The sequence below is a fragment of the Mastomys coucha genome, unplaced genomic scaffold (assembly GCF_008632895.1).
Source record: "Mastomys coucha isolate ucsf_1 unplaced genomic scaffold, UCSF_Mcou_1 pScaffold20, whole genome shotgun sequence".
Classification (NCBI taxonomy): Eukaryota; Metazoa; Chordata; class Mammalia; order Rodentia; family Muridae; genus Mastomys; species Mastomys coucha.
In genome coordinates, this window is record NW_022196903.1 from 36157261 (window position 1) to 36166110 (window position 8850).

At 40.8% G+C, this 8850-nt stretch overlaps 1 gene segment (V, D, J or C); it reads left to right on the forward strand.

Moving 5' to 3' along the window:
* Positions 1–2630, forward strand: part of LOC116098799 — a 10725-nt gene extending 8095 nt beyond the window's left edge. Inside the window, exon 3 of the V gene segment in view lies at positions 2473–2630.
* Positions 2631–8850: the final 6220 nt, after the last annotated feature.

Here is an 8850-nt window from a genome sequence, read left to right on the forward strand (position 1 = left end):
CTTGCTAAATCTGACTGGATTCTGTCCTTCCTGTGATCCTGGTTGTGTCAGAACTCCTTAGAGTCAAGCTTTCTCTGGCATCCTGTGATTCTGGGATCCTGTGATCCTGGGCTTGTGAGATCATCTGGGAGTGGGGCTTTCTCTGTGTGTTGTGGGACTGTCTGTGGAGCTTGCGCCTAAGGTCTACACTAGACTCCAGCACAGACAGACCGGAAGGAACCCTAGTCACTGGGCTGGTGGAGTTCCTCTGTGCCTGGTCCCACTGATCCCAGTTACTCCCAGCGTTGGGACAGGTGTTTGTTCCTCCTCGACTGTGTCCTGCATGTGTCTGGGCACCTGGGAGTGGAGCTTCCTCTGGGTGTTGTGGGACTGGCTGCAGAGCTTGCCCCCATTTTATTCTTTATTCACATACTTGACCTCATCTTGATGATGATCTTGCTGCTGATCAGTTTATTTTGTGTTGTTTGGGCTATTTTGTTTATCTTTAATAAGAAAAATTATTCCTTTTTATTTTTTAATGTTTTTATTGGATATTTTCTTTATTTACATTTTGAATGTTGTCTCCTTTCCCAGTAACCCCAGAAACTCCCTACCCCATCCTCCCACTGCTGCTATGAGGGTGCTCACCCACCCACCTGGCATTCCCCTACACTGGGGCATCGAGCCTTCACAGGACCAAGGACCTCTCCTCTCATTGATGCCTGACAGGCCATCCTCTGCTATATATGTGCCTGGAGCCATGGAGTTCGGGGCGGGGAGTGGGGGTGTCTGGTCGGTTGATATTGTTGTTCTTCCTATAAGGTTGCAAACCCCTTCAGCTCCTTCAGTCATTTCTCTAACTTCTCCATTGAGGACCCCGTGCTCTGTCCAATGGTTGGCTTCTAGCATCCGCCTCTGTATTTGTCAGCCTCTGGCAGAGCCTCTCAGTAGACAACTATATGAGGCTATTCTTACACATCAATCCTATGTCTTTATTGCTAATATTTTATTTTAAGTAGCAGTTCTTCTCAAGCTTATGCATCTTGTATAAAAAAATTAAGGAAAGCATTCTCTCTCTCTCTCTCTCTCTCTCTCTCTCTCTCTCTCTCTCTGTTTTGTTTTTTGTTTTTCGAGACAGGGTTTCTCTGTGTAACCCTGGCTGTCCTGGAACTCATTCTGTAGCCCAGGCTGGCTTTGAACTCAGAAATCTGCCTACCTCTGCCTCCCAAGTGCTGGGATTAAAGTCCTGCACCACCACCGTCTGGCCGGAAAACTTTCTCATAATTGTTGTTTATGTAGTAGTAAGATAAAGGTAAGATAGATCCTAAATGTGAAAACTCCAAGAATTAATCATATCTAGAATTAAAGTTTAGATCAAGGTTTAAGAAAATTGATTATAAAAATTGTCCTGTAATATTTCTGGAATTGTCTTTTTTTTTTTCTTTTTTTTTTTCTTTTAGATATTTTCTTTATTTACATGTGAATTTCTCCATTCCCAGTTTCCCCTCCAAAAAACAAAAAAACAAACAAAAACAAACCCCTGTTGCCTCCCCCCTCCCCATGCCTGCCACCCCGCCCTCTCCCACTTTCTAGCCCTGGCATTCCCCTACACTGGGGCATAGAACCTTCACAGGGCCGAGGTCCTCTCCTCCTATTGATGATTGATTTTGCAATCCTCTACCATACACATGCTGCTTGAACAATCAGACCCCTCTATGTGCAGTCCTTGGTTGGTGGTTGAGACCCTGGGAGCTCCGAGGGTACTAGTTAGTTCATGTTGTTGGAATTTTCACTGGCTGACCACTCATAGGTATTTCCCTGTGCTCCTTGGGTGACTACAAAGAAAAAAATCCTGTCTTGGCCACAAGATGGCACTCAACTCCGTAGATCTCTGGAGAGACTGAGGGTGGAGTGGAGGAGGGAAGTTGGGAGAAAGGCAGGAGGGCTTTGGAAGGTTTCAGCCTGCAGCTAGCCAGCAGCTAGAGGTGGGAGGGTATCTCTATACTTCAATGAAACTCACAGTTAGAGGATTTGGGCAGGGTAGCCTGAATATCAGGACAGGTGCTCACAACGGACAAACTCCTCAGAGGGAAAAGGGAAACCACTGGAATGTGGTTTACCGTCATTTCGTGGTATCTCTGACAAACTCACTTTTCCTGCTAGCTTTGCTGAGCAAGAGAGGAGCGCTGAGACAGAAGTGGTGAGGGGGAGGTGACATCACAGGCCCAACCATCACTCCCTAGGACAGGAAGCTCAGAATTCTTTTCTGTCTTAAGAGCACAGCTTTCAGAGTGGGTGATTCCTTTCTCCATGTGACCTGAAATGATCCCCACATTGTTTTGTGTGTTGCTGTGTCTGCTAAGATCAGGTGAGTTCTGCATTTTGTTGGAAAATTCTACCATCATGTGCAGTGTTCAGGCTCCAAACCTTTTTCCATTCCCTATACAGACACATGGTGTTTCTCATTTTGCCTTATGTTTCCTTCTCCAACAGGAGATGGTAGAATCACCCAGACACCTAGATACTGGATCACACAGACCACAAGAAAGGTGGTCCTGGAATGCTCTCAGAATATGGACCACTATTGGATGTTCTGGTATCGACAAGATGCAGGACAAGGGTTGAAACTGATCCATTACTCAGCAAGCATTGGCAGCATTACTAAAGGAGATGTCCCTGAAGGGTACAGTGTCTCCAGAAATGAGACACAGCTCTTTCCCCTGACATTAGAGTCAACCAGCCCCAACTAGACCTCCATGTACTTCTGCGCCAGCAGCGAACACAGCACTGCACGCCCAGGTGCTGCCTGCACAAGGACGAACCACGAGATTGAAATGGGCCCTCCTTCTTTGGCCCCTTCCACAAGCAAAAGAAAAGTCTGCACTTTCTGACACTCTTCTCACAACGGAATCTCAGCCAGAGGGACCTTGTGCAGCATGAACCTTAGTGTGAGCTGAGATCTATTATGCATGTAAATGCAAATGATATTGAATATTTTTCTAATTTGGAGTCTCCTAGTAGCTGAGTAGAGGAGATAGTAGCCTTCAACATGACAGTTATATTTCATTTTCTTTGCAAAAGAGAAAAACAGTATCTGATCACTCTGAACTTCTGGAACCATTCTTCAAGGTTCATGTCACCTTGTCCTTAATTCCATTAAGTCCACTACATTTCCTCTGCACAAAACAGTATTACAACTAAGTTAAAAATATGCAAGTCAACAGACTTACAGGGGAACGTTAATAGATGTACCAAACAGCAGCCTTGGATGCAAAAATGATGGTCAGGTTGGAGAATTACTGAAGAGAGAACAAACTAAGGGCTCATGGAGGCAGAATGGAATTGAATTTTAGTTACTAAGGTAGATCCAGATAGGAAACTAATACATTTCTTTGTCTTAGATTAAAATATGTGAGGACTGCAACATCTTTACATGTGATTATCGAGTAAGTACTTTTCCCAAAGCGCCATCTTTCCTTAGTGCCTGTAGACAGGAGTCCACACCCAGGAACAAGGTCTCGTAATTTAGAATCTGTGAGCTCCAAAGCCATGAGGTCCGGAGCTGAACGTCACAGAAAATGCAACCCTATGTGTCTATATCGTGCCCAAACATGACTCTGTAAAGCTGCTGCAGCGGTATACTGGCTCCCCAAGGGAGCCAGCAGATAAAGGACCAGGCTATTTGCCTTACATAAAATAAATCCCCAGTTGGCCAGTCTACTGATAGAGAAGTGGTAATTTATGAATTTACAAATTATGCCATAACAGCCATTTATCAATAATTTCAACAGCTTCTGAGTTCTGTTTAGGTTTTTTGTTTCTATTCAGCTTTCATCCAGCAGTTGATCCTTAGGTCTCCCTAGGCAAGCTTGTCAAACCAGCTTACTTTGATGTTAGGTTTGGTTGTCTGTATTTCAATCACGAAGCACTTCTCACATTCTTAATATTTTGTGTAAATGTGTGTTCAAGGATTCACTTCTGTGTGGTGGATTTGAAAGTGCACTATGTAGAATAAAAACACATATTTGTATAAGACTCCTGTCTTTTATGGAATTTTAAAACTCTCATTGAATATATAAAAAGGAATTCTCATTAAGATATAACAGGGAATAAAATGCTCAAACTAACCAGTTGCTGGCTGGTGATACTCACATACCAGTATAATTATGACTAAAAATTCCTCATTCCTCTTCCAACCAATTTTTCTTGGAGAGATAAAGATAATTTGATTTCAGTCACCAGTGTTTGATTGTATCTACTTTTGAACCTCTTATAAAAATTATATTTATTTTTATTAACTTATGATCCTTCAAAATTAACATTTTTTGAAATATACTCATTTTGTGTTCTAATTCTGTACAATGCTCAAGTATGTATTACATCACATTTGTATACCTCCTTTGCTATGGAAATATATCCAGGTTACTTACCCCAGTTTTCAAGTATTTCTGCCACTGAAGTTTCTTTGAATGTTATTGTACAGTTCTTTGTGAATGTGCATATATTTAACTTGGGTAGAGATATCAGAGTAGACTTATTGACTCCTAAGGCACATGCATAATTAACCTTACTTAAAACATTGGGAACATCTTCCAAAGTGGCTTTCTGAATTATAATTCTAAAATCTTAGTAGTTTCTGGATCCACATACTAACCAGCAGTTGGTGTTCTTTGTCCTATTAGCTAATCATTAGATTAGTAATAGTCTCTCCCTCACATTTCTCTCTGGTGAGTGATAATATTTACTCCATTTAATTTTTAGTCATGTTTATGTATGTGTATACATGTGGATATATGCACAAGAGTCCAGGTACTCCTGAAGGCTAGAAGACAGTGTTAGATCTCCTGAAGATCAAGCTATAGGTGGCTATAAGGTATCTAATAGGTGCTGAGAACCAAGTTTGGGTTCTTTATATCTTAGTCAGGGTTTCCACTGCTGTGAAGAGACACCATGACCACAACAACTCATATAAAGAAAATCATTTACTTGGGACTGGCTTATAGTTTTAGAGGTTTAGTCCATCATCATCAGCAGGAAACAGCAATATGCAAATATGCAAGCAGACATGGTGCTGGAGAAGGAACTGAGAATTCTACATCTTGATGCACAGGTAACTAGGAGATGTGTACTACACTGGGCAGAGCTTGAACATTTATAAACTCAAAGCCTGCCTTCACAGTAATATATTTCCTTCATACCTAATCCAATAAGGCCACACCTCCTAGTAGAGCCACTTCTTATGGGCCAAGAAGTCAAACACAAGTCTATAGGGGCCATTCCAATATAAACTACTACAGTCTACAAAGTGAATATATACTCTGAATTCCTGAGCCATCTCTCTACTCTATAATATTTGCATGGGCTAACTCTCTGTGTCTCTGTCTCTCTGCCTCTGTCTCTGTCTCTCTCTGTCTCTCTCTGTCTCTCTCTGTCTCTCTCTGTCTCTCTGTCTCTGTCTCTGTCTCTGTCTCTGTCTCTGTCTCTCTCTCTCTCTCTCTCTCTCTCTCTCTCCCTCTCTCTCTCTCTCTGTGTGTGTGTGTGATGTGCAAGTGGCCTCAGATCAACCACAGGAAACCATGCAGCTTGTTTTATGAGACCTTCACTGGCCTGGAATATGTGATAAAGTTAGAGCGACAGATCCCTACAATGATGGCATTACAGACATGTGTGTCATTTTACAAGGATACTGGGAATTTGAACTTTTGTCATATTTGTGCAGTAGGAACTTTTAACTGCTGAACATTCAACCTAGTCCCACCTTCATTTTCTTCATAGATTTTTTTTTTTAAAAAAATCTTAGGATAATTTAACACCTTTATTCAATTCTTTTACATTCTAGAAGGGCATCTTAAAAGCCATAAAAAAAGAGTAGAGGATGGCCCATCAGGGAAGATTGGATAAAGAAGGACACAGTAAGACAAGTAAAGCATATATAGAGAGACCTGGTTGTACATTCTCAGATTCAGATTTTTTTTTAAAATTGAACCTGAAGTTAAAAAAATTTTTTTGAGTATATAAAACTAATCTTTTCATGACAGATTTAAGTTCGCAGTAAAATTGATGAGGAACTACAGTCTCCACATATTTCCTAATTCTTCATAAGCACCCCTCCTTATAATCAACTCCCTGCACCAAAGCCAGTTATGTTATGTTCATTGACAAATCATTACTACTCCAAGTCCATTGTTTATACCACATTTCATTCTCCATGTCACATAACCTAAGGATTTTTATACATACATAGGGAAAACTATCATTATACCTTAGTATGTTCTTAGTATGTATTTTTCCTGTTCTAAAATTCTTCTTTGTTCTATCTTCTTATCTTTTCCCCTTATCCTAACTCTAACCCTTGAACATTTTATGTCCATGGTTTTAGCTTTTGTAGTCTGTTAAATATTAGAATCCTGCATCATATGTCCATTTCAGGTTGGTTTCATTTGATGAGTAACATAGTAAGTAAGGATATATAACAAGTCCCCTTCACATCTCCTTATTGCTTGATATATTATTGTTTTTAAAGTTCTGAATATCTCATTATTACTTGTACTGGTTTACAGATCCACTCACCCCCTGATAGGTAACAATGTTGCTCTCTACTTGCAACAAATATTAATAAGTTAATATAAGCATTTGTGTTTTATACAAATAGCAAGGAGGGTACTTACTAAAGCACACTGTAAGGATACATTCAGTTTCTCTAAAAAGCAGCCAAACTGACTTTCAACATGGTAGAAACAGTTTGTTCTCCACCAGCTATGAATGAGAATTTCTGTCTCTCTACATCCGTGCCATGGATTGCTACTGTTGTTCTTTCTAATTCTGGGGATTGTCACCAGTGGGTAATGACACCTACTGTCTTAAATACATTTTTAACTAAAATATAATCATACATATTTTGTCTTTCCTTTCCCTTCTTTCCTCCATTTCCTCTAATGTCCCTTCTCCCAAAACCTTTCATATCTCCACTCTCAAATTGATCATCTGTTTGTAAGAGCCAGAGTACCAGAAAGTCTGCTGTGAGACTGCCTCCTTTTGAAATGGTGGAGTGAACAAGGCTTGAATGATGACAGCATCAGTAGACATGGTAACATAGAACGGGGAAAATATCATGCCTAACCAAAGAAATACAGGCAACTAAAGGCTGCTGAGAGAGGAGGGACAACTACCAGTATCCTTGGATGATTGAGATTTTACATTTTTATGAAGCTCAATTTAAAAAGCAGAGAGGTATTTGTGTCCTTGAGTATTTGTGTCTGAGGTTTGGGAGAAGGCCTTCTAAAATTTTCTGTGCTATTTAAAAGAGGAAACCTGTCACTAAGCAATATTTTCTGGAAGGAAAGGAGACAAGGAACAGATCATGTAAGCCATGACAGTTGATTGTCTTGGAAGTTCTATCAATGTCAACCTATGAATGCAGGATGAAGGGATAAACTACCCCAAAGTTATACAAGGTTCATTTACATGTTCTTTATCATTGGCTGAAAATCCACTGCTTCCTGAATGAAAAACAAACAAACAAACAAACACTAAAGGACATGACTCCTCTGTATGGTGGAGGAGAAAGTTTATTGTAGAAAAAAATGGGAGAGCACTGCCACAGGCAGACACATCTGGAAGAGTCTAGAAAAGTCATGACCTTAAGGCAGTGAGGAAAGCAGGAAAGAGAAGGGAGAGAATAAAGAAGGCAGCAAGGTGCAGTAGCCACGAGGCCAAAAAGGACAGGTAACTAAAATGGCTGGTTTGTATAGAGAAGAACCTCTGGGGGAAGGGCAGCCAAACACCTGGGTTGAAGAATTAAGGAATATGGGCAGGGTATGCCAGCAACTAACAGGGACTGAGCAACACTGGGAGAACTTAAAGGACAGGTCCACTTTGATATGTTAAATAGTCACCTCAGCAGTTTGTTCTGGGTTTGAAACTTAACACGTCCAAAGCCACAAGTCCGAATATTCTACCTGTCCCCAAAGGTTTATCCTACCACATCAGTTCTTGGATGTGATTAAGATTACTTTTCTGATTATAAGTGTACTTAGTTTTCCTTAGGGCCAACTTGGAGCACATCTCTGAGGGTGGGAGGGTGTCTCCTTAAGAGAACATTTGTATACAGTACCACAGTTTCCATGTACACTATATATGAGAAGCAAACAGCCAGGCAGTGGTGGTGCATGCCTCTAACCCCAGCACTTGGGAGGCAGAGGCAGGCAGATTTCTGAGTTTGAGGCCAGCCTGGTCTACAGAGTGAGTTCCAGGACAGCCAGGGCTACACAGAGAAACCCTGTCTCAAAAGAAGAAGAAGAAGAAGAAGAAGAAGAAGAAGAAGAAGAAGAAGAAGAAGAAGAAGAAGAAGAAGAAGAAGAAGAAGAAGAAGAAGAAGGAGTAGGAGAAGGAGAAGGAGTAGGAGAAGGAAAAGGAGAAGGAGAAGGAGAAGGAGAAGGAGAAGGAGAAAAAGAAGAAGAAGAAGAAGAAGAAGAAGAAGAAGAAGAAGAAGAAGAAGAAGAAGAAGAAGAAGAAGAAGAAGAAGAAGAAGAAGAAGAAGAGGAAGAAAAGGCAAACATCACCTTCCTAGAACCTCCCTCCTGGGAGTAGATGAGGATGCATAGCATATTAATGGATCCCTTTTGAGTCTGTGTCCCCAAGCCACAGTGTTTGTTTTCATATTGCTGAGTTCTTTCTTAGCATTTCTACAGGCCCCCTTAGCAATGCTAATTGCAAACTGCTAGAACTTTCCTTACTGCTAATTGCAGAACAGTAGAAGCTTTATTGTCTCTAATCGCAGCATGTTAGAGCTCCTTTCACTTTTTTCCACAAGGGAAAAAATACATTATCCAGAGCTTCTTTCTGCAGTTTTAGCTGTTTTTTTTTTTTTTT